The 24,078-nt window shown below is 41.3% G+C and overlaps 1 protein-coding gene across 15 annotated transcripts in view; it reads left to right on the top strand.

Moving 5' to 3' along the window:
* Gbf1 (golgi brefeldin A resistant guanine nucleotide exchange factor 1) overlaps window positions 1-24,078 on the top strand; it is a 141,512-nt gene that overhangs the window by 21,138 nt on the left and 96,296 nt on the right. The gene's annotated exons all lie outside the window — the stretch shown is intronic.

Here is a 24,078-nt window from a genome sequence, read left to right as displayed (position 1 = left end):
CCTTTATTAAATTCTTTTTTTTTTTTTTTTGGTCATGGGGCTTGAACTCTGGGCCTGGGTGCTGTCTATCAGCTAGCTCTTCAGTTCTACCACTTGAGCCACAGCTCCACTTCCATTTCTCCGTCTTGGTTGGTTTGATTTCAGCTTAATTTTAATCTCAGAGACCAGTGGTGAGTGATGTAGTCCTAGTCTAAGCTTTGGGGCTCTCTTTGGAACACCCTTGCAGTTAGTGTTTGCCCAAACTGTGATGCCTTAAGAACTATCAGTTAGGTCTGCTGCCTATTTTTCTTATGTTCTTGGGTTTGGAATCCAGCCAGATTATCTGCTTGGAATTAATAAACCAGAATGTGTTAAGGTGCCAGTTCTGTCAGTGGTATAAGAACGTAGCTGGGTGTTGCTAAGCTTTCCTGATAACTGTGAAAGAAAGTATTGGTGTTTTCTAAGGCCAGTAGCTGTGACAGATGTTGAAATGGTACTTTCCAAGGTTATCCATTTCTTTGTAGTTTTAGCATATTACTTGCATTAGAAAATGACTTTATGGACCCAATATGTAACATTTTATGAGTTTCAGATTGGTTCTGACCCACCACAGTCCTAGCTTCCAGGGGCAGGTTTAAGGTTCAGCTGCCCCTGTGGTCCTGGACTGTGCAGTCCATGACCAATTTCTTGTTTCTTTTACAGAAACAAACAGATTTTTCTGATTGGCAGTGTCAGGAGGACTGCTTTCTTGGAAGCCTTTTAATGGTAGGAGGCTGGGAAAGGGCTTTCAACTTGGAGAGAGAAACTGAAGTGATTGTGTCTACATTATGTGACTGGCTATTCCAGTTAGATTGGGGCTGCCAGCAACTCTAGCCCTTCTACTCAGTTGTAACTCATGAAACTGACTTGGGCTTAAGCCCATTTTTGCAAAAGCTGTCCACATTTTTTTATGCTATTCGCCTAGAACATGACTTTTAGAAATGGTAATTTGTTGGGCATTTGTCAGTAAGCCCAAAGGATCTATTTTCCTTTTGTAAATAAAGATCTTTTATGTACATAAGCACTACCTACTCCTCCAAGGTACTATCTGGTAACTATGAACGATGGAAGTCTGTTATCTCCAGTAAGGCTGGTAAGTCCATACCAGTTATTCTTACAGATAAGTATCTTTGGAATATCCACATGCTGACATCATGCTCCATAGCGTTTAGAGTAATAGAATATTAGACTACCAATCTGAAGAGAAAGTTATACTTGGGAAGAAAAAGGATGTTAAAGAACAAAGTTTGTGCTGAGTGGTGGTGCATGCCTGTAATCCTAGCTACTTTCCAGAGGCAGTAGGATTGTGAGTTCAAGGTCATCCTGGGCAGAAGTTAGTGGAACCCTGTTTCAAACAAACAGCCTAAAAAGTTTGTGCATGCGTGTGTGTGTGTGTGTGTGTGTGTGTGTGTGTGTGTGAAGGTGTTATATTAAGTGATAGAACACTCAACTAACAAGTATGAATTTCTAGGTTTAATTCCTAGTGCTTCCCAAAATAAAACAGCAACAAAATTTGCATATTGTTACTTTGGATAAAATGTACACTAGTAATAGAGACTTGATTACTTCCCTTCATTTGCTCTTCAGGTTTTCTTAGACTCCTTTTAGGAAGTTATTCCAAAGATGTGTGGTTGTTAGGGCTGTAAGTACACCTGTAAACCTAGCAACTCAGTAGGCTGAGATCTGAGGATCATGGTTCAAAGCCTAGGCAGGAAAGTCTGTGAGACTTTTTTTTTTCTGCCAGTTATGGGGCTGAACTCTGCCTAGGTACTGTTCTTGGGCTCCTTTTTGCTCAAGGCTAGCACTCTACCACCTGAGCCACTGAACCATTTCCAGTTTTCTGGTGGTTAATTGGATATATAAGTCTCCGTCTTCCCTGCCTTGGCTGGCTTTGAACTGCGATCCTTAGATCTTAGCCTCCTTAGTAACTAGGATTACAGGCATGAGCCACTGGTGCCTGGCTTGTCCTCAAGACTCTTATCTCCATTTAAAAGACTCCAATCTCCAATTCCAGAAAACTAGAAGCCCTATGATTGACCAAAAAAAAAAAAAAAAAAGTTGTACAGGGTTTCTTTTGAGTGTGACAGAATGTTCTAGAATCAGTAATGATTATACAGCTCTGTAAATATACAAGAAAACTATTGAAAAAAAAAGAAAACTATTGAATTGTACACTTTACAAGGCAGTTCTATGATATGTGAATAAAGTCAACGTCTTATACTGTTGCCTAGGCTGGCCTCAAATTTCTGAGCACAGGTGATCCTCCTGTCTCAGTCTCCTGAGTAGATAGAATTGTAGGCCTGTAGCAATGCACCTAGCTTCATAGTTCAAAGTTTTTGTTGTTGTTTCTTTTTTTTTTTTCCAGAGCTGAGGACCCAACTCAGGACCTTGCGCTTGCCAGGCGCTCTTCTGCTGAGCTAAACCCCCAGCCCCTTGTTTCTTTTGAAACAAGGTTTTACTATGTAATCCAGGCTGACTTAGAACTAACTGTGCAAGCCAGGCTGGCCTGGCCATAGTTGAAAATTTTGAAAAAGCAAATATAGGGTGCAAAAGTAATAGATTCTTACTTCTGAATTCTCCAGGCCCAGAACTCTAGAGGAATGCCTTTGAGTGTAGTTGCTGCTGAACTTTGGACCCATTGCCCAGCAAAGGCAGCCTAAGGCTCTGTTCAGCCTCCTGGCCCAGTTTGTCCTTTTATGTCTCTCTCATTAACTCAAGGAAGCACATGGCTTTTATATTTAAATTTATTCAAGCTGTAATCTTTGACATTTGAGTTAGCTTTTAGTACAGTTTTGCATTTATAGTAATATATATTATGTATTTTCTCTATCCCCAAAGAATCCGTTTTAATCTTTTCCGGATGCAAATTTCAGGCTGTCTTGTCCCATCTTCCCTTTCTTGCTCTCTTTCCCCTCCCCCTATGGAGTGTGTTTGATCAGGTGTGGCAGGAATATCCACTGTCAAGCTGCGCCCTTTATATTAGTCAATATTATCCTTCTCCCCCCTCCCTGTCTGTCTGCCCCTTTGGGCTTTCCCAGTTGATTTATAATTTTGGAATTCTCATCGGAGTCTGTAATACAGTTTGTTCATTATTTAACCAAAACCTGTTTAATGAGCAGAGAGAGGCAATGTAAATGTTAGGCATGTTGCAGTGATGTACCTTTGTGCTTCTCAGAACTGGTGGGTAGTTAACTCTGTGCTGCCTGCAGGGCTGGGGTATCTTGGGTTCAGGGGGTAAAAGGGCGATTGCCTCTCCATTATCCAGGACCTACCATGGGTTTAGATTATGAGGACACATTTCCTTTCATTCTTGTGGGGATCTTGCATATTGGACTGTTATGGTCAGTCTCATAGATAGAGACTGTGGTAGATACGCAGGGAATAGAAGCGTGGAAAGGAAAACAGAATCTTTTTTTTTTGTCGGTCGTTGGGCTTGAACTCTAGGCCTGAGCGCTGTCCCTCAGCTCTTCAGCTCTAGGCTAGCACTCTACCACTTGAGCCACAGCGCCACTTCTGGTTTTCTGGTGATTTTTATTGGAGATAAGAGTTTCACAGAGTTTCCTGCCTGGGCTGGCTTTGAACCTCGATCCTCAGATCTCAGCCTTCTGAGTAGCTAGGATTACAGGTGTGAGCCAGAATCTTGATCCAATTTTGTTTTGTTTTTGGTGCTGGTCCTAGGGCTTGAATTCAGAGCTTGAGTGCTGTCCTTCAGCTTCTTTTCACTCAAGGCTAGCATTCTGCCACTTGAGCCATATCTCCACATCTGTTTTTTTGGTAATTTATTGGAGATAAGAGTCTTATGGGTTTCCTTGCCTGATCTGGCTTCAAACTGTGATCCTCAAATCTCAGCCTCCTGAGTAGCTAGGATTACAGGCACGAGCCACTGATACCTGGGGAGATTTTTTTTTTCTAGAAAATTCTTGGTTTACAGTCCCAAAGAGAAGAACATTCTAACATTCTAACAGCCAAAACCTTCTTTTATGAGATTTTCTCTCTCTGTGTCTCTTATGTCTTTTTCTTTGTCTCCTGTTATTGTTTGTTGGGGAATTGAACATGGGTTCTTAGCTGGGATTATGGGCATAATCCATTGATGCCTATCTATAAAGATTTTTTTTTTTTTTGGTCAGTTGTGGGGCTTGAACTTAGGGCTTGGGTGCTGTCTCTGAGCACCCAAAGTGCTCAAGGCTAATGTCTACCATTTTGAGCCATGACATCATTTCCTGTTTTCTGGTGGTTAATTGGAGGTTAGAGTCTTATGGGGACTTTCCTGCTCAGGCTTACTTTGAACCACGATCCTCAGAGCTCAGCTTCCTGCATAGTTAGGATTACAAGCATGAGCCACCAGTGTCCAGCTATAATGATTTTTAAGTCATTATACAAAGGGGTTTCAGTGTTTTTTTTTTTGTTTTTTGTTTTTGTTTTTGGTTGTGGGACTTGAACTTTGGGCTTGGGCACTGTCTCTCAGCTCTTCAGCTCAAGGCTAGCGCTCTATCACTCGAGCCACAGTGCCACTTCCGGTTTTCTGGTGGTTTATTGGACATAAGAGTCTCATGGACTTTCCTGCTTGGGCTGGCTCCCCCCCCCCCCCCCCCCCGTCCTGGGGCTTGAATTTAGGGCCTGGGCAGTGTCCCTGAGCTTTTTTTAGCTCAAGGCTAGCACTCTATCACTTGAGCCACAAACCCATTTCTGGCTCTTTCTGCGTATGTGGTACTGAGGAATGGAACCCAAGGCTTCATGCATGCTAGGCAAGCACTCTACCACTAAGCCACTAAGCCACCTTCCCAGCCCCCCTGGGTTGGCTTTGAATGGTAATCCTCAGATCTCAACCTCCTGAGTAGCTAGAATTACAGGTGTGAGCACACTGTATAACAAATCATTTTTTAAGTACAATGTGTCTTGATTAATGTCATTTCTTCCATTGTTCTCCTTATATTTCTAACCTCGTTGATACCCTCAGGTTACAAGGTTCCATTTTCACTCATCTTTTTGTTTTCCCTTTCTACATTCTTTCCCTTTCCCTTCTTCCTTCCCTTCTTTCCTTTCCTTCCTTCCTTCCTTCCTTCCTTCCTTATTTTTTTCTTTTCTCTTTCTCCGTTTCTTTTTAAAAAATAGTACTAAGGTTTGAACTCAGATCCTGGGTGCTGTCCCTGAACTTTTTCTTTTGCTCAAGGCTGAGCTAGTACTCTACCACTTGAGCCACAGCTCTACTTCCAGCTTTTGGGTAGTTAATTGGAAACAAGAACATCAGGGACTTTGTTGCCCCAGCTGGCTTTGAACTGTGATTCTCAGATTTCAGTCTCCTGAGTAGTTTATCTTTATAGGTATAAGCCACCGGCTCTCTCTCTCTCTCTCTCTCTCTCTCTCTCTCTCTCTATATATATATATATATATGCACAGAGGGGTGTGTGTGTGTGTGTGTGTATGTGTGTGTGTGTGTGTGTGTGTATAGCCACCTGTCTTTGGTTTTCTCTTGGGAATTTAGATATTTCCAGAGATAGCAGTGGATTGCATAGAACAATTCTGAGGGATTGGGGTTTTTTTTTGTTTGTTTGTTTTTGTTTTGGTTGGTCATGGGGCCTGAACTCTGGGCCTGGGCACTGTCCCTCAGCTCTTCAGCTCAAGGCTAGTGCTCTACCACTTTAACCACATCGCCACTTCTGGCTTTTTCTGCTTATGTGGTGCTGAGGAATCGAACCCAAGGCCTCATGCATGCAAGGTAAGCACTCTACCACTGAGCCACCTTCCCAGCCTGTTGGGATTGGGTATTTTTTAGCTGAATTTATTGGTACACCAAGAAATGATAGGTTTGAGCATAAGAGGGAGGAATAGGTGCCAGGAGAAAGTGAATGTCTTAGAAGTTCATTTAAATATCATTTATATTGGACAAACATACCTGTAAGATATAATCTGTCTCAAGTTTTGTGAATTCTGATCAGAACTAGAAGGTCTGAGTATGTTTGACCTACAGAGGTTTGCAGAGAACATTTAAGAGTCTGAAGCCAACCTAGGAAGAACTATGACTTGTCTGACCTAAACCTCTTAGATTTAGCCCAGGTGCCACGTGCTGGTGGCTTATACCTAGTACTTGTTAAGTTGAGGGCAGCAGAGGAATACAATCAATACCTCTTCTCAATCAGTGGCTGGGCATGGTGGCTGCATCTGTCATTCCAGCTGCATGGGAAGCTGAGATTGGGAGGATTGCATTCCAGGCTAACCCAGGCAGAAAAATTTGCTAGATTCTCTTCTTAGTGGAAAGAAACTGGGCATAGTGACACCGCCTGTCATCTCAGCAATGATGAGAAGCCCTAAAATAGTCAACGTGTGTGCCTAAGCAGGAAGTGAGGTCTTACCTCAGTATCGACCAGAGCATAAGAGAGTGATAGAGGAGGTAAGAATGATCAGGAAACATTGAAACTCCCCTTGTGCAACTAATGTATGCTTTCAAAAAAAAGTGCAAAAAAGGATTGGAGGCGTTTTTCAAGTAAGAGGCCCTGAATTCAAACCCTAGTACCACAAAGAAAAAAGAGCGAGAGATTGAGAGGAAGAGAAAGAAATAGCTGCTGAGAAAGGAAACCACTCAAGAATGTCTCATACATCAAGTTTTATTTGTAAAATTGGGAGGACTGTGGGAAAAAAAACTTCAGAAGTCAACTGTCAAAAAAGATTAAGAAAGGGGCTGGGAAGGAAGCTCAGTGGTAGAGTGCTTGACTTGCATGCCAGAGGCCCTCAGCACCACATAAGCAGAAAAAGCTGGTAGTGGCGCCATGGTTCAAGTGGTAGTACACTAGCCTTGAGCTGAAAAGCTGAGCGACAGCGCCCAGGCCCAGGGTTTAGGCTCCACAACTGACAAAAAAAAAAAAAAAAAAGAGTAAGAGTTCATTATAAGCCTATAACCCTAGAACTTGGCTAAGATAGGAGGATCACTGATTCAAGGCCAGCCTAGGCTACATAGCAAGACATTGTCAGAAACAAATAAGTATACATTATATTTTTAAAATTTGCTAGCAGAGTCATCATCTCCCATATTGTTTGAAGGCATACCTCTACTTTTTCTACATATGTCTATTGTGTGGGGAGTAGTAGGAGCAATATTTGTTTATTAGCCTAAGTTACACAGGGTGGTTTCGTTGTCATTTCTTTTTTTTTAATTAAGTTTTTTTATTGTGAAAATACGGTACAGAGGGGTTACAATTACATGGGCAAGGTAATGAGTACATTTCTTAGCAAGCATTGTTGCCTCCTCCTCTGTTTTTCCCTTACTATCCCTGCCCTTCCATCTCCACTACTACACTCCCTGGGCCCTGCCCCCCCCTTGTCATTTCTTTTTATTGAATCCTTCCCCAAATGATCTCTAAACCTTTCTTCATCTGACACTTTCTGAACCAAAAAGGTTTTCTAAATTTTTTTTTTTTTTTTTCCGGTCATGGGGCCTGAACTCTGGGTCTGGGCGCTGTTCCTCAGCTCTTCAGCTCAAGTCTAGTACTCTACCACTGGAGCCACAGCGCCATCTCCGGCTTTTACTGTTTATGTGGTGCTGAGGAATCGAACCCAGGGCCTCATGCTTGCAAGGCATGCACTCTACCGCTGAGCTACCTTCCCAGCCCCTCTAAATATTTGTTTTTATTCAAGATTAGAAATGCAGACTCTTGAGAAGAAACATCTCTGCCTAGTCTGGTTTCTCATGGGTCTGCCACTCCCTTTTTCTCTCCCTAATATATAGACATACTAGCTATCAGAGCTTGTCTGCTTGTTGGTAGAAGGGCATGAGAAAAGGGGAATGTGTAAAGGGAGAAAGGGCTTTTTTTTTGGTGTGTTTGTATACTAGTACCAGGGCCTGGTGTGCTATCCCTGAACTTTTTTTGCTCAAGGCTAGTGTTCTACCACTTGAACCACAGCTCCACTTCTGGCTTTTTTGTTGTTGTTGTTGTTGTTGGTTGTGGGGCTTGAATTCTGGGCCTGGGTGCTGTCCCTCAGCTCTTCAGCTCAGGCGAGCACTCTACCACTTGAGCCACAGCGCCACTTCAGGTTCTCTGGTGTTTTAAAGAGTCTCATGGGCTTTTCCTGCCTGGGCTGCCTTTGAATTGTGATCCTCAGATCTCAGCCTTCTTTCTGAGTAGCTAGGATTACAGGCACGAGCCCTCATTGACCAGCAGAAAAGTATTCTTAATTGCTTAGCTCTCAAAAACAGCAAAGGAACCTGAATACCAGTAAAAGTTACAGGGACAATATAGCAGGGTCTGTAGTAGGTGTCAGAGTTGCTGGGTTTGATGTCATTGCCTTTTTCTCCTTTAGCATAACTATCTCTGGAGGTCTGAAACTTTTCTCTAGGCATATATCCAATTTGCTGTAACATCAGTCAGTTGAGTAAAAAGAAAGCAAGCAAGTTGCTGTTTTAAAAAAGAAGCACTCAGTCCTTTTCTTTTCCACCCACTCAAACTCAGGACAAGTACTATAATGGGCTTCAGAGGAGCTAAATGCTTGAAGAAATTAGATGTGTAGGAAAGATAGTGAACAGTTTGTCTTAGCCTTACCCCTTTAACTACTTTCCCCCCCTCTTGGAGCTTGTACTCAGGGCCTAGTTCTCTGGCTTGGCTTATTTTGTTCAAAGTTGGTGCTCTACCATTTGAGCCACATCTCCACTTCCAGCTTTTTGTTGACTAATTGGAGATGAGTCTTATAGACTTTAGCTTGGTATCAGTGACTCACACCTGTAATCCTAGCTACTCTGGAGGCTGAGATCTGAGGATCACAATTCAAAGCCAGCTGGGGCAGGAAAGTCCGTGAGACTCTATCTCGAATAAACCAATAGAAAACTGGTAGTGGCGCTGTGGCTCAAGCAGTAGAGTGCTGGCCTTGAGCTAAAAAGCACAGGGACAGTGCCCAAGCCCATAGCACCACAACTGACAAAAAAAAGAAAAAAGAAAAAAAAAAACAGTGTTACAGACTTTTCTGCCCAGGCTGGCTTCAAACCTTGGTTCTCATAGATGATTAATTGATGATCCCAGTTTCTGAAGTAATATATTGGATTTGTTTATGGAAAGATTGGGAACATTTTTTTTTCTCTCGTATTTATTACAGTCAGGTATAGAGTGAAGTACAGATTAGATTACTTCACCTTAGATCACCTAATTATGAAAGCATGGTAGAGAGAGAACAGTGACTATATTATGCTCTCAGATAAGATGCTCCTCCCCAGTTTAGGGAGCTTTGTTCTTTTCCTTTGTTCTTTTTAGATCCTTTACAGCTTAGATGGACAAGCACTCCTGGCTGCCTGTTGACTGGCTTCTCATTAAATGTTTCTTCTGTAATACCAGCCTTCTGTTAACCTTGTTACCACTGTAGGTCTAGTTATGAAGGGCTGCCACATGTGCACAGATCGTAACTGACTCTTCCTTGTTCCACGCTTATTGAGCAATTACTTGCTGGGTTGTGGAACTCACATTATTGCCTTGTATTTCTGGCCCAGTGTGAAGTGGGGGCATCCAGGAAGTGGCCTCACAGACTACATCAGAGAACAATAAATTGGCATTTGATTTGGTGGAAAGGCAAGGCCAGATGTAGTGTGGGAGCAAATTTTCTGCAGTCAGCCATGCAGCTTGCTTCCAGGTGTCCTGGAAAGCAACTTGAGAACCAGAGGCTAAGGGTAGTTGGGGACACTAGTTGGGGAAAAGGTTCAAAAAGATTTCAGTGTTGGGGCTGGGAAGGTGGCTCAGTGGTAGAGTGCTTGCCTTGCATGCCTGAGGCCCTGGGTTCGATTCCTCAGCACCACATATACAAAAAGAAAAAAGCCGGAAGTGGTGCTGTGGCTCAAGTGGTAGATCGCTAGCCTTGAGCTGAAGAGCTGAGGGACAGCGCCCAGGCCCAGAGTTCAGGCCCCAGGACTGGACCCCCCCCCCAAAAAAAAAAAAAAAAGATTTCAGTGTTATCTGGGATGGATACTGGATTGGAAAAAAAAATCCTTTAAAATTATAGACAGTTGCCTGGCACCAGTGGCTCACACCTGTGATCCTAGCTACTCAGGATGCTGAGATCTGAGGATCGCGGTTCAAAGTTAGCCCGGGCAGGAAAGTCCGCAAGACTCTTATCTCCAATAAACTACCAGAAAACTGGAAGTGGTGCTGTGGCTTAAGCAGTAGAGCACTTGCCTTGAGCTGAAGAGTGCAGGGCCAGCGCCCAAGCCCAGAGTTCAGCCCTATGACTGACCAAAAAAAAAAAAAAATTATAGACAGTTACATAAGTCAGGTAATGAGTACATTTATTTTTGGACAATGTCATCTCTTCCCTTGGTCTCTCCCAGTTTACCCCTTCTGTTCCTACCTATAAAATATATATCTTTACTAAGACAATTCCAATTTGCATGAAGGTAGGTAGGTAGGTGTGTGTGTGTGTGTGTGTGTGTGTGTGTGTGTGTGTGTGTGTGTGTGTGTGTGTGTGTGTGTGTGTGTGTGTGTGTGTGTGTGTGTGTGTGTGTGTGTGTGTGTTGTGGGGCCTGAACTCTGGGTCTGGTAGGGTGTGTGTGTGTGTGTGTGTGTGTGTGTGTGTGTGTGTGTGTGTGTGTGTGTGTGTGTGTGTGTGTGTGTGTGTTGTGGGGCCTGAACTCTGGGTCTGGTAGGGGTGTGTGTGTGTGTGTGTGTGTGTGTGTGTGTGTGTGTGTGTGTGTGTGTGTTGTGGGGCCTGAACTCTGGGTCTGGTAGGGGTGTGTGTGTGTGTGTGTGTGTGTGTGTTGTGGGGCCTGAACTCTGGGTCTGGTAGGGGTGTGTGTGTGTGTGTGTGTGTGTGTGTGTGTGTGTGTGTGTGTGTGTGTGTGTGTGTGTGTGTGTGTGTGTGTGTTGTGGGGCCTGAACTCTGGGTCTGGGTCCCTCAACTCTTCAGCTCAAGGCTAGTGCTCTACCACTTGAGCCACAATACCTCTTCCAACTTTTTCTGCTTATGTGGTGCTGAGGAATCGAACACAGGACCTCATGAATGCAAGGCAAGCACTCTACCACTGAGCTACCTTCCCAGCCCCCCGTACTGGTTTTTTTTTTTTTTTGTCGGTCGTGGGGCTTGAACTCTGGGCCTGGGCGTTGTCCCTTAGCTCTTCAGCTCAAGGCGAGCGCTCTACCACTTGAGCTACAGCGCCACTTCCGGTTTTCTGGTGGTTTTATTGGAGATAGGAGTCTCACGGTCTCTCCTGCCTGGGCTGGCTTTGAACCGTGATCCTCAGATCTCAGCCTCCTGAGTAGCTAGGATTACAGGCGTGAGCCACCAGCGCCCGGCCCCGTACTGGTTTTTATACCGAAATTTGGGGCTCTGATCACCCTCCTACCTAAACACATACACTTTTTTTTTTCTTTAAGGCTTGGTTTGAAAGTATGTGGCTCACAGATGTGATAAGAATTTAGTTTGAATGAGAGTTGCAATTAAAAACTAAAACTATGGAGAAAAACTTCCTATTTATCCTTAAACTGTTTTTAATAGCTATATTGTATACTTGTTTTTACAAACCAAAATCCAAGCAAAATTCCTACTGAAGTAGATCATAATGTCTATTTATTTAGCTAATTTATTTTTTAATTTTTTATTTATTTTTTTGTCAGTTGTGGGGCTTGAACTCTGGACCTAGGCTCTGTCCCTGAGTTCTTCAGCTCAAGCGAGCCCTCTACCACTTGAGCCACAAAAAACCACTTGGTTTTTTGAGTGGCTTATTGGAGATCAGAGTCTCACTCCTACCCTGACTGACTTTGAATTGTGATCCTCCAATCTCAGCCTCCTGAGTAGCTAGGATTACAGGCGTGAGCCACTGGTGCTGGCTTAGCTAATTAATTTATTTTTATTGGGGTTTAGGATATAGGATGAGAAAGGTCACCTTGGGACATGTTCTTCCCCCCAGGTAATGTCCATTCTAATCCTGAGATGCTTTTTTGAGTATAATGTCTCTTTATACTTTTAAAATCCATTACAACTTTCTCTATGCTTTTTTTCTTGGCATTGACTGTTTTCTTTGACCTTATATCTTTAGAATGTTATAAATTCCAGGTTTATCTCTGTCCTTATGATATCATCTAACTTGTTTCTCTATCCCACAAATTTCCTTTATTCTAAAAGTTAGGATTAAAGGCTCAATTTTATTTGTAAAACATTTTTGGCCAGCTGGGAATATGGCTTAGTGGTATAGTCCTTACTTAATATGAAGCCCTGGGTTCCATTCCTCAGTGTCACATAAACAGAAAAAGCTAGAAGTGGTAGCCAGGGGCCGGTGGCTCACCCCTATAATCCTAGCTACTCAGCAGGCTGAAATCTGAGGATCACGATTCAAAGCCATCAAAGCCAGCCTGAGCAGAAAACTCTGTGAGACTCTTATCTCCAAGAAACCACTAGAAACCCGGAAGTGGCGCTGTGGCTCAAGCGGTAGAGCGCTAGCCTTAAGCTGAAGAGCGCAGGATAGCGCCCAAGCCTAGAGTTCAAGCCCCATGACCGACAAAATAAAGAAAAAGCCAGAAGTGGTGCTGTGGCTCAAGTGGTAGAATGTTGGCCTTGAGCAAAAGAATCTCAAGGACAGTGCCCAGGCAGGCCTTGAGTTCAAGCCCCAGGACTGGCAGAAAAAGCAAACATTTTTGGCAGGAGTACTTCCATAGTATATTTCATATTCCATTGTATATTTCATATTTTATTACCACAGGAGGCACTTCTGTCAGCTATCCAGCTATGAGTGATATTAAGTTTCATCACTTGTTTCTGGTGCTATATCATCTCCTTACTATAAAACATTATTTTTTTCTTTTTGCAATTATTATTATTTTTGTTGTTGTTGGTTGTGGGGCCTGAACTCTGGGCCTGGGCACTGTCCCTCAGCTCTTCAGCTCAAGGCTAGTACTTACCACTTGAGCCACAGCACCACTTCCAACTTTTTCTGCTTATGTGGTGCTGAGGAATTGAACACAAGGCCTCATGAATGCAAGGCCAGCACTCTACCACTGAGCCACCTTCCCAGCCCTCTTTTTGCAATTATTAAGGTATCCATAGAGTTAACAATAAATATCTATATCTATATCTATAGATATATTTTTTTTTGTGGGGGGTCTGGTTGTGGGGCCTGAACTCTGGGCCTGAGTGCTGTCCCTCAGCTCTTCAGTTCAAGGCTAGCACTCTATGACACTTGAGCCACAGCACCACTTCTGGCTTTTTTCTTTTTGCTTATGTGGTGCTGAGGAATTGAACCCAGGGCCTCATGCATGCAAGGCAAGCACTCTACCACTGAGCCACCTTCCCAGCCCCAACAATGAATATTTTTTTCTCTAATTTACTTTTACTTAGTGGTCATCTTGTGAAGAATCTGCCAGAATCATTTATTTCACTGGGCATCACAGAATGCTGATTTTTCTATAATTCTGTTATATTTATTCTACATTTCCTAGCTGGCATATTATTTTTTTTTACTGTATTGTTGTTTTAGAGGTGGTATACGGTGGGGTACCTTTACATATATCAGGTAGTAAATACATTTCTTTCCTTTTGCTTAGTATCATCTGTTCCCCTCATTCTCATCCATTCTCTCCCTCCCATCACCACCCATGAATTGGTTGGTTCACTTTCATAGCTGGTGGGCCCCCTGCTGCACATTTTCACCAGTTTCCCACTGACTCTGTGTCCTCTCCCCACCGTCCCTCAGATGTGCACGTGTATACACTGTATATGAGGTAAAGAATATAGTCATCCAAAATTAAAAGACAGACTAAGAAAAGGTCCTTTGTTTCCTTCTCTTTGGAGTTCGTGTCAGTATGTATATTATTTTATATACATATGAAGAGGTGCTTTGGTATTACTATTTGGTGCTTTTCTTTCTTTCTGTCTTTCTTTCTTTCTTTCTTTTTCTTTTTTTTTTCTAGTTCTGGGGCTTGAACTCTGGGTCTGGGCACTGTCCCTGAGCTTCTTTTGCTCAAAACTAGCACTCTACCACTTGAGTCACAGCACTAATTCTGGCTTTTTCTATTTATGTGGTATTGAGGAATTGAACCCAGAGCTTCATGCATGCTAGGCAAGCACTCTACCACTGAGCCACATTCCCAGCCCACTTTGTTGCTTTTCTCCTAAGACTATCCTCTTTTAGTCTCACTGTATATGGGTGTCTAGAATCCTTTATACTTTGTCATATCCCATTGCATTTAAATCTAACTTCTGTATATCAGGGAGAACATGTTCCATTTGTCTCACTGATCTTGGCTTACCTCACTCAACATGATTTGTTCTAGTTCCATCCATTTCCCTGGGAATGCTAGCTGGCATGTTCTGAAAATAAGTTCTTTACTTATGCTAGATGATAAACCTTTTTTTTTTTTTCTAAAAAGGCAGGGTAAATGCTTTATTCTCCTTTCCCACCAGCCCCCCTTTTTTTTGGTTGGTCGTGAGGCCAGAACTGCCTGGGTGCTGTCCCTCAGCTCTTCAGCTCAAGGCTAGCGCTCTACCACTTGAGCCACAGCACCACTTCTGGCTTTAATTCTTTCCCTTTAAATTTAAAATTTCAGAGTAGGAAGTTAATGATTATGACCAAGAGAGATGACAAATGTATGTTGCCTCCTCACCCCTTTTTGATTTCTAAACATTTAACTATTTGATATTTAACATTATTATCCTCAGTGCTCAATTTGTTCCATGTTTGGCCAGTGAGAACCCCTTCAAATTAGTTCTTTTTTCATGACTACTTTGAACACTTTATTATTTTCTGGTATAAGCAACCAGCATGGAGAGAAATTGGAAAATATCAGTTTAATAAGGCTAATTATTGTTTTCTAAAAAGTTTTTGTTAGAAAAATACATTGTAACATAAATTTCCTGTTGCTCATGATAAGAAAAAATGTTTGCAAAAAAAAAAAAAAAAAAAAGAAAAAATGTTTGCAAGCCTTGTAGAAAGGGTTTGTTATTTACTCCTTTTCTAGCACTGGCTTAAATTTGTCTCTCTGCAATATTATATCTTGGGCAGGGATTCAAAGAGAGTGTTAATTCAGAGTGACTGTCCCACCATACTTCCATACTTGGTACTCTATGTAGGATCCTGTGAGGTACCATTGCCCTTTGACTGTTGGGAACCCATTGGTATTTTATTTGAGTTTCATACCTGTGAACTTTGTTTTCAATAAAATAGTTTTATTTACTTGGTTTCTGGTAACCAGCTTTTGCTGGACATTAATTCGAGCCCATTTGAGTCATTGGAGAATGTTAGAATAAATATATTTCCCCAGGGAAATAAAGATTGGTGGTAAAATTATGACTGATGAGTCACTTTGTACCCCATTCCTTTTTTCTTTGTCTTGTTAAAGGTGATATACAGAGGGGTTACAGTTTCCTTTTTTCTTACGTTAAACTTTTTTTCTTATGTTAAAGATGTTTTGACATGTCATTTTAGTCAACCATGCTTTTGTTTTTGGGGTGTGTGTGTGTGTATGCCCTGGTCTTGGGGTTTGAATTCAGGGCCTGAGTACTGTCCTTGATTTTTTTTTTTTTTTTTTTTTTGGTTTGTTTGTTTAAAGCTGGCTCTCCACCCCTTGAACCACAACTCTACTTCTAGCTTTTTTGGTACTTAATTAGAGATAAAAGTATTGTGGACTTTGTCTGGGTTGGCTTTGAACTGCAGTCCTCAGAACTCAGACTCCTGAGTAGCTAGGATTATAGGTGTGGGCCATTAGCACCTGGGCATAACCATATTTTTTTACCCACGCTCAGTGGGTTGAGGAAAGAATCATTTATACTGGGAAAATTGCAAAACAGCATCTTTTCCTGTAGGAATTTTCAGTAGAAGTTTATCATATATGTGTATTCTGTATATATATATATATATATATATATATATATATATATACACAAATATGAAATGTATATCAATCTATATATTCAAATGTATAATATGTGCATATGCACATATATGTGTTCTTATTCAGTACATATTTCTTGAGTATTGACTGTGTGCCAGAAACTGAACTGAGTACTAGGGAACTGGTTTTTCAAGAGAACTGACACAGTTCATTTTCTCATAAAGTTTATGGTCTAGTGAATATGAGTAGCTCTGGAATTTGAGTGGACAGCTGGGCATTGGTTTGAAGTCTGCCCAGCTTCCATATGTGACCTCAGGAATTTATTGTAGCCTAGATTTGCTGAAAGGGGTTCTAGGATGGTCAGGAGAATAGCAATGGTGGTGTCTGAATAGCAGTAGTGGTTTGATACACTTGGTGTCTCACCCTTACTGCTTTAGTCCTGACTGCCTGGCAGTAACTACAGAAACACTGTATGGCAGCTTCATTAGTGGCCTTAGGACTTTGGGTGTCTTAGGGTTGACTAGTTTATATATTAGCCTTTGATCAGTCATTCTATGTGTCTTAGAACTGACTGAATTGAGTACCATACAATAAGTTACCCATGTATTATTATCTTTTTTTTTTAATAAATTTAAACTTTGCTTTTGAGAATGCAGAGAATGATCTCTTTTTCTGAAGGCAGGGTCTATTGGTTCTAGTTATAAAATTACATGCTTTTAGTAGCCACCTACTGTCTTTAGCCTCAGGATTGGATGTGGGGGGGAAAAAGTACACAAACCTGTTAACATTTGACTTGGACAGGATTGAGGTCTGTAATCAGTACACTATTACATCATATTTTTATCTTTTGAAATCCAGAGAAAGAACCTAGAAGTAGCCTTTGGGAACCTTGGGATCTCAAAGAGAATGCCCCTTTCCATAGGGAAGATTTCAAGGGCATAAATGGGGAGTAAAGTAGTAAAGAAGTTAAATAGTAGTTAAGATCTTTCTAAAAGAGAAAATTGGTTCTGGACATGGTGGCATACACCTATAATCTCCTGTAGTCATCTGTTACTTGGAGACTGAGGCAGGATTTTGAGTTCAAAGCTAGCCTGGGCTATATAATGAGGCTGTCTGAAAAATCTAAAATATGTATGTACGTAAATAAGTAAATAAGAAAATTGGAGTGGATGTGGAGTACAAAAGTATCCACAAGGGGCTGGGAAGGTTAGCTCAGTGGTAGAGTGCTGGCCTTGCATGCATGAGGCCATGGGTTCGATTCCTCAGCACCACATAAGCAGAAAAAGCTGGAAGTAGTGCTATGGCTCAAGTGGTAGAGCTCTAGCCTTGAGCTGAAGAGCTGAGGGACAGAGCCCAGGCCCAGAGTTCAGGACCCACAACTGGACCCCCCCAAAAAAAGAGAGAGAGGCAAAGAACAGCAGCTTGATTTCATGTGAACAGGCTAAAAGCAAACAAAAGATTACAGATTCTTTTTGTGGGTACTTTTTGTTGTTGTTGTTGGTCATGGGGCCTGATCTCTGGGCCTGGGTGCCTCCCTCAGCTCTTCAGCTCAAGGCAAGCACTCTACCACTTGAGCCACAGCACCACTTCGGGCTTTTTTCTTTTTGCTTATGTGGTGCTGAGGAATCGAACCCAGGGCCTCATGCATGCAAGGCAAGCGCTCTACCACTGAGCCACCCTCCCAGCCCCTTGCCTCTCTTTTTCTAATGTGAGTTTACATTGAAGGTATATTGTCAATACCTACTATAAATAACTATATATAAATACTTTTGGGTCCAGTGCTTGGTAATTTTTGGAAGAGAATATTGTTTTCCTGTGGTCCAGGAAGAGAAGTTCTTAGAAACAAAAGTTTCAGAGCATGTTGTCAGAGCATTCCAACTGAGCACAAGATTAGATTATAGGAGTGAGTCACCAGTGCTTAGCTATTTTTTTTGTCCTTTTATAACATTGATATTTTTTTGGTGGTGGTGGGGGTATCAGTCGTGGGGCTTGAACTCTGGGCCTGGGTGCTGTCCCTCAGCTCTTCAGCTCAAGGCAGCTCAAGGCAAGCACTCTACTACTTGAGCCACAGCGCCACTTCTGGTTTTCTTGTATTTAGTTGGAGATAGGAGTCTCATGGACTTCCCTGCTCAGGCTGGCTTTTTTTTTTTTTTTTTGGTCTGTCCTGGGGCTTGCACTTGGGGCCTGGGTGCTGTCCCTGAGCCCTGCAGCTCAAGACAAGCACTCTATTACTTGAGCCACAGCACTACTTCTGGTTTTCTGGTGGTTTGTTGGAGATAGGAGTCTCACAGATTTTTCTGCCTGGGCTGGCTTTGAACGGTGATCCTCAGATCTCAGCTTCCTGAGTAGCTAGGATTACAGGGGTGAGCCATTGGCATCTGGCAACATTTTTTTTTTTTTTTTTTTTTGTCGGCCGTGGGGCTTGAACTCTGGGCCTGGGCACTGTCCCTCAGCTCTTCAGCTCAAGGCGAGCGCTCTACCACTTGAGCTACAGCGCCACTTCCGGTTTTCTGGTGGTTTATTGGAGATAGGAGTCTCACGGTCTCCCCTGCCCGGCCTGGCTTTGAACTGCGATCCTCAGATCTCAGCCTCCTGAGTAGCTAGGATTACAGGTGTGAGCCACCAGCGCCCAGCTAACATTTTTTTTTTTTATAACTATATAGGCCAAGCTTTTCCATCCATCCATTTTCTTTTACTCCCTTCTTTGTTCTCTCCTTCTTTCCCTCCCTCTCTCTTCTTGTCCCCACTGTTTCTACTTTCTCTTTTTTATTTTTACTTTTTTTTTTTTGTCCATCGTGGGGCCTGAACTGTGGTCCTGGGTGCTGTCCCTCAGTTTCTTCAGCTCAAGGCTAGCGCTCTACCACTTGAGCCACAGTGCCACTTATGGCTTTTTCTGCTTATGTGGTGCTGAGGAATCGAATTCAGGCCTCATGTGTGCACTCTACCACTGAGCCACTTTCCCAGCCTATTTTTACTTTTATTCTTTATTGTTATTATAAAGGTGATGTACAAAGGGGTTACTTAACAAGTCAGGTAATGAGTATATTTCTTTTTGGACATTCACCCCTTCCTTCCCTCTCTTCCAGTTTTCTTTCTTTCTTTCCTTCCTTTCTTCCTTCCTTCCCTTTTCCTTTTCTTTCCTTCTTTCCTTTCTTTTCTCTCTTTCTTTTCTTTGTTTCTTTCTCTTTCTTTCTCTCTTCTTTCCTTCCTTCCCTCCCTTCCTTCCTTGCTTGCTTGCTTGCTTGCTTGCTTACTTCCTTCCTTCTTCCTCCTTCCCTCCCTTCCTCTCCTCTCCCCTCCCATCTCCTCTCCTTTTCTATTCTTTCTTATATGGGGCATGTCTAATGTTTCCTCATAATTAGATCAAGATTATATGTGTCTGTCTTGAGTCTACATACCACTACTGATATAACATACTTCTCAGGGTATCACATCTATAGAAATCATTCATTGGTGATATTTTGATCACCTGATTATGCTTGTGTTGTTTGTGCTTTTTACTATAGAGATACTATTTTCCATATATGTATGTATAATGTATGTGTATTTGTATATATATTAAGTATATATATATTATTTATGTTACCCCTATAGTAGAGGTGTGTGTGTTAGTGTGTGTGTATAGAAGTTGTGGAAAGGGGCTGGGAAGGTGGCTCAGAGGTAGAGTGCTTGCCTTGCATGCATGAGGCCCTGGGTTCAATTCCTCAGCACCACATAAGCAAAAAGAAAAAGTCGGAAGTGGCACTGTGGCTCAAGTGGTAGAGCGTTAGCCTTAAGCTGAAGAGCTGAAGGACAGCACCCAGGCCCAGAGTTCAGGCCCCACGACCGGACCCCTCCCCCCCCCAAAAAAAGAATAGAAGTTGTGGAAAATCAGCAAAATATTTGACTAACGAGGCTTGAGTTAGTAATTACCAATAGTATTTGATAATTACCTACCATGTGGCAACATCACCCAATGGCATTTCTCACTCAACAATTCTTCAGAAGCCTTGTGAAGCTGATTCTCTTTTTCCCTTCTTCTTTTTTCTTCTTTCCTTCTTTTTTGTGAGAGAGGTAGTGGTGGTGCTGGGGATTAAAAGCAGGGCCTTATACATGCTAAGTAGGCACATATTGTACCACTGATCTATATCCCTGTCCTTTCTCCCCCTTGTTTTAAGCTGGGATTTACTATTTTCATCATTTTATTTCATCTTTTATTCTCAATTTATTTTAAAAGGTTCATTGTATTCATTAAGAGTTTCAATTTAAGCTTTTAAAAATCTGTAAGGTTTGGGAAATGCTTATTGTCTATTCTCTCATTAACCTTTCCTCTTCTTCCGTCCTATTTCTCTATACTTCTCCTTTTACTTCTTTTTCATTTCTTTGAAGGATCTGATTAATATGTATGCACAACTGATCCTCCTTAGAAAAGATATAGAAACAGAAATACTGCTCTTGAACCCAGATCTTTTGTTATTATTACTGTGGAGAATAGGATAATGATGTAACTATTACTAATGTAAGACTGGTTTGTTATGTTGAGAAATGCTTGTTCATGATTTAAAAACAAAAAGAGCTAGGTGAGGAAAGAAATAAAGTAAAGAACTAGAAAGTCTTAGAAAAGAACTTGAGATGATGAGGCAGGGATGAATGAGAAGGACCAAGAATATAGAGCTACTAAAATAGGAAATGGGAGTCAGTTCTAACATTTACCTTTAACCTTGTCCAGTGTTTAGACTTTCTTCTTTCAGTAAAGTATGCTAGGGTGAACTGAGTGAATGAAACAGTTCCATTCTTACTCTTTGAATCTATCTGCTCAGAACTGAAGTTTCATCTTGCAATAAGGTGACTTGATAGATGGATCTTAGTGGGTTAGGGGGAAGAAGATACTAAATGATGTTTTTTTGGCTAGCTAGCTAGCATTAAGTTTTTTTGTTGTTATTGTTGTTTTGTTTTTGTTTTTGTCAGTTGTGGGGCTTGAACTCAGGGTCTAGGTGTTGTCCCTGAGGTTTTTTGCTCAATACTTTGAGCCATAGCTCCACTTCCAGTGTTTGAGTGGTTAATTGGAGAAAAGAGTCTCATGGGGACTTTTCTGCCTGGACTAGCTTTGAACCATGATCCTCAGATCTCAGCCTCCTGAGTAGCTAGGTACCTGGCCATGAAGAGTTATTTTTAACCTCCATTCTAATCTCTTCATTGTTTGAGGTAGTCGATGCTCTTCCACAGACTACTTAGAACACTCAAAATTAGCAACTATATAAAATGAAGTACTTCTGCTCTCCCAGTCACTTCCAAAATAAACAGGGACTAATAGTGTCCGTATTTTGTCTCACTTTACTATGAAGGCTAGCAGTAGAGGAAGCGTGGATTAGTGTGTAGTGATTTCTAGGCTCTGCACTCTGGACAGATTCCCCTCAGAGTGTTCCAGCTGAGTGACAGGACCATGTGGCAGAAGTGCAGCTGGAAGTATATCATCGGCAGATTTGGGTTGGGTAAATATAGCAGGAGCAGGATGTCAGTGTGGGAGATGGATTGTTCTGGGAAAGGAAGTGTTGTCTTTCGTCTGAGAAACAATTTCCTGTACTTCTGGGACTTTTGCTTTCTTCTTTTTCTTTTTTTCAAAGCAGAACAGGAGTTGGCAGGGGTTGGGTACACTTGCTAAATTCTATCTCTGTCTGTCTATTCCTGTGTTTGAAGTTGGGAGTAGAAATCAGATTTATTTCAACCAATTAGGAACTGGCCCAATAAATAAATATTCCCAATTATTACATTTGCTTTTGCAGTCTTAAAGCATTACCTGCCTAGAGCTTCTTTTTAAACAGTAATCATTCTTTCAGTAAAACAGATAGGTTGAGGGCAAAAATAATTATATGAAGAAAATCAACTTCATTCAAAGTTAGACATGAGGCACCAACTGGCAGGAAACAGCTGGGATGTTTCTGGGGGCTAGATTCTTCCACCCTAGAACTTAACTCTTCAGGCTCTCTTTGTTATCTGAATTGGTAAAATAGATGTATGTGTCTCAACACTCTACATAAAAGACTAAAATAGAAACTATGATATCTTCCTTTCTAAACTCGGGTTTCAGAAAAATTAAGTACTATGTTCAGTAAAATCTATTAAAATGTGGCTATAATTTGGGAAAAGGCAATGAAGTAACTTCCTTACTTGCTTTTTACATGGATAAGGGCAGAAGCAAAGCTAAGCATTAGGCCAGCCATTTGTAGAATAGGAATATAGAATATAGTCTGTTCTTAAACCCTTCTGCCTCTCTGGATGCAAATTAACATTGTTATTTGAATTACAATTCTAGGGGAAAATCTTTTTCCTTTCTATTTCTGCTGTCTAACAAAAGAGCTGATATAGAGAACCTTAGACTGGCTGTCCAGTTGACCTGTTTCCTTTTTTTTTTTGGTCAGTTATGGGGCTTGAACTCTAGGCCTTGGTGCTGTCCCTCAGCTCTTCAGCTCAAGGCCAGTGCTCTACCACTTGATCCACAGCACCACTTCCTGTTTTCTGAGTGGTTTATTGGAGATAAAAGTCTTATGGACTTTCCTGCCGGGGCTGGCATTGAACTACGTTCTCAGATCTCAGCCTCCTGAGTAACTAGGATTACAGGCTTGAACCAGGAGCACCAGCTAGTTGACGTGTTTTCTAACAACAGACTTCAGGCTCCTTTCTGTTCTCTTTGTTAGCTATTCAGCTTCAATAGGAAGACCTGCCAGAGAATAAAGATGGTACTAAGATTCTAAATGATAGCTTATAAAGTGGCAGCAAGCTGACAGAGGATGTAGCAGCTTATTGATACCATTAATAATCACTCTTCGAGTAGTATATTTTTAATTTAAAAATAAATTAAAATGGCAACAGGGATTATTCTTCGTTATTGCTTTTGTTATCTAGAGCTGTGAACATAGAGGAAGGTTTGGGATCCTTTGGTCCTAAGTGACTATTGGTCTTTTTAACTGTGAGGCTGAGAAAGGCCTTTCTTTTCAAAAAGAAGCTTGGGAATAGTAATAATTAAAGCAATGAAAAAGAATCTCAGGAAGCTTGTATATATTGTATATCTTTTTGTAATCCTGAGTAGAAGAGTTGAGATGGGGAGAAAATATAAACCACTAGGTATAGGAATTTTGAAATTTTAGGAGCCTTCTAGGAGGATATTGATGTGAGCAAAGGTGACACCAGAGCATGGACTTTATACTCTGTAAATGCTTTTACCTCAACAGTTTCAAAGAGAAAATGTGAATGATAAAGTAACAATATAAAGAATGACTGTTCAAGCTTGGCACTAGTGGCTTTCACCTCCGCTCCTACCTACTCAGCACATATGGTAATTCTGTGTTAAATTTCTCATGGAATTACCAAGTAGTTCTCCTTGGAAGCTGAACTCACCTTTACCATTTCCTTCCTCTTTTTTCCTTCCTTCTTTCTTCCTTTTTTCTTTCCTTCCTTTCCTCTTTTTTCCCCCTTTTAGTGTATTGTCTCTAAACTTAATTTTTATATGAAAATTATTATAATTTAAAAATTTTTTTTTATTGTAAATGAAAATTATTTTGTTCTTTTTTTTTTTTTTTTTTTTTTTTTTTTTTGCCGGTCATGGGGCCTAAACTCTGGGCCTGGGTGCTGTCCCTCAGCTCTTCAGCTCAAGGCTAGGACTCTACCCCTTGAGCCATAGCGCCACTTCCGGCTTTTTCTGCTTATGTGGTGCTGAGGAATCGAACCCAGAGCCTCATGTATGCAAGGCAAGCACTCTACCACTGAGCTGCCTTCCCAGCCCCAATTATTTTATTCTTAAGGAAGAAGGTTAATGTTGGAAACCTATGACACTAAAACTTCTATCTAGTCCTTTGAGTTTTCTCTAGACATCTAGATTTCCTTTTCTTTCTTTCTTGATACTGTTTTCTCTAGCTTATATGTTGAAATAGTCTCTAAAATTTTCCAATTTTTAGAAAAGTTTCTCTATTTGAAATACTGTAAATAAATGTATTTTTGTGTTTATTATAACCATTACTAACTTTATTTTCAATAAATTAGATCCAGTTTCAGAGTAAACACAAAACAATAAACAGGCTTTGCTGTTTCTCAACTCGCCAGTAAATACTGGTGTGTTGGGTTTGCAAATGCATCCTAACCATTTGACCAAAGTTGTGCTTTCAATAGGTTATATATAGTCAGGTGTGCAAAGTGACAAGTATGTTTGGATTTGTTCTTGAGAGATTTAGAGACATAAAAAGCATGAAGTTTTTGTTGTGTTGTTGTCTTGTTTTGTTTTCCTTTCTCTTTTGTAATG

This window comes from Dipodomys merriami, unplaced genomic scaffold (genome assembly GCF_024711535.1).
Source record: "Dipodomys merriami isolate MVZ:Mamm:240054 unplaced genomic scaffold, mDipMer1.0.p SCAF_102, whole genome shotgun sequence".
NCBI lineage: Eukaryota > Metazoa > Chordata > Mammalia > Rodentia > Heteromyidae > Dipodomys > Dipodomys merriami.
This window is presented reverse-complemented; position numbering and strand designations above follow the sequence as displayed.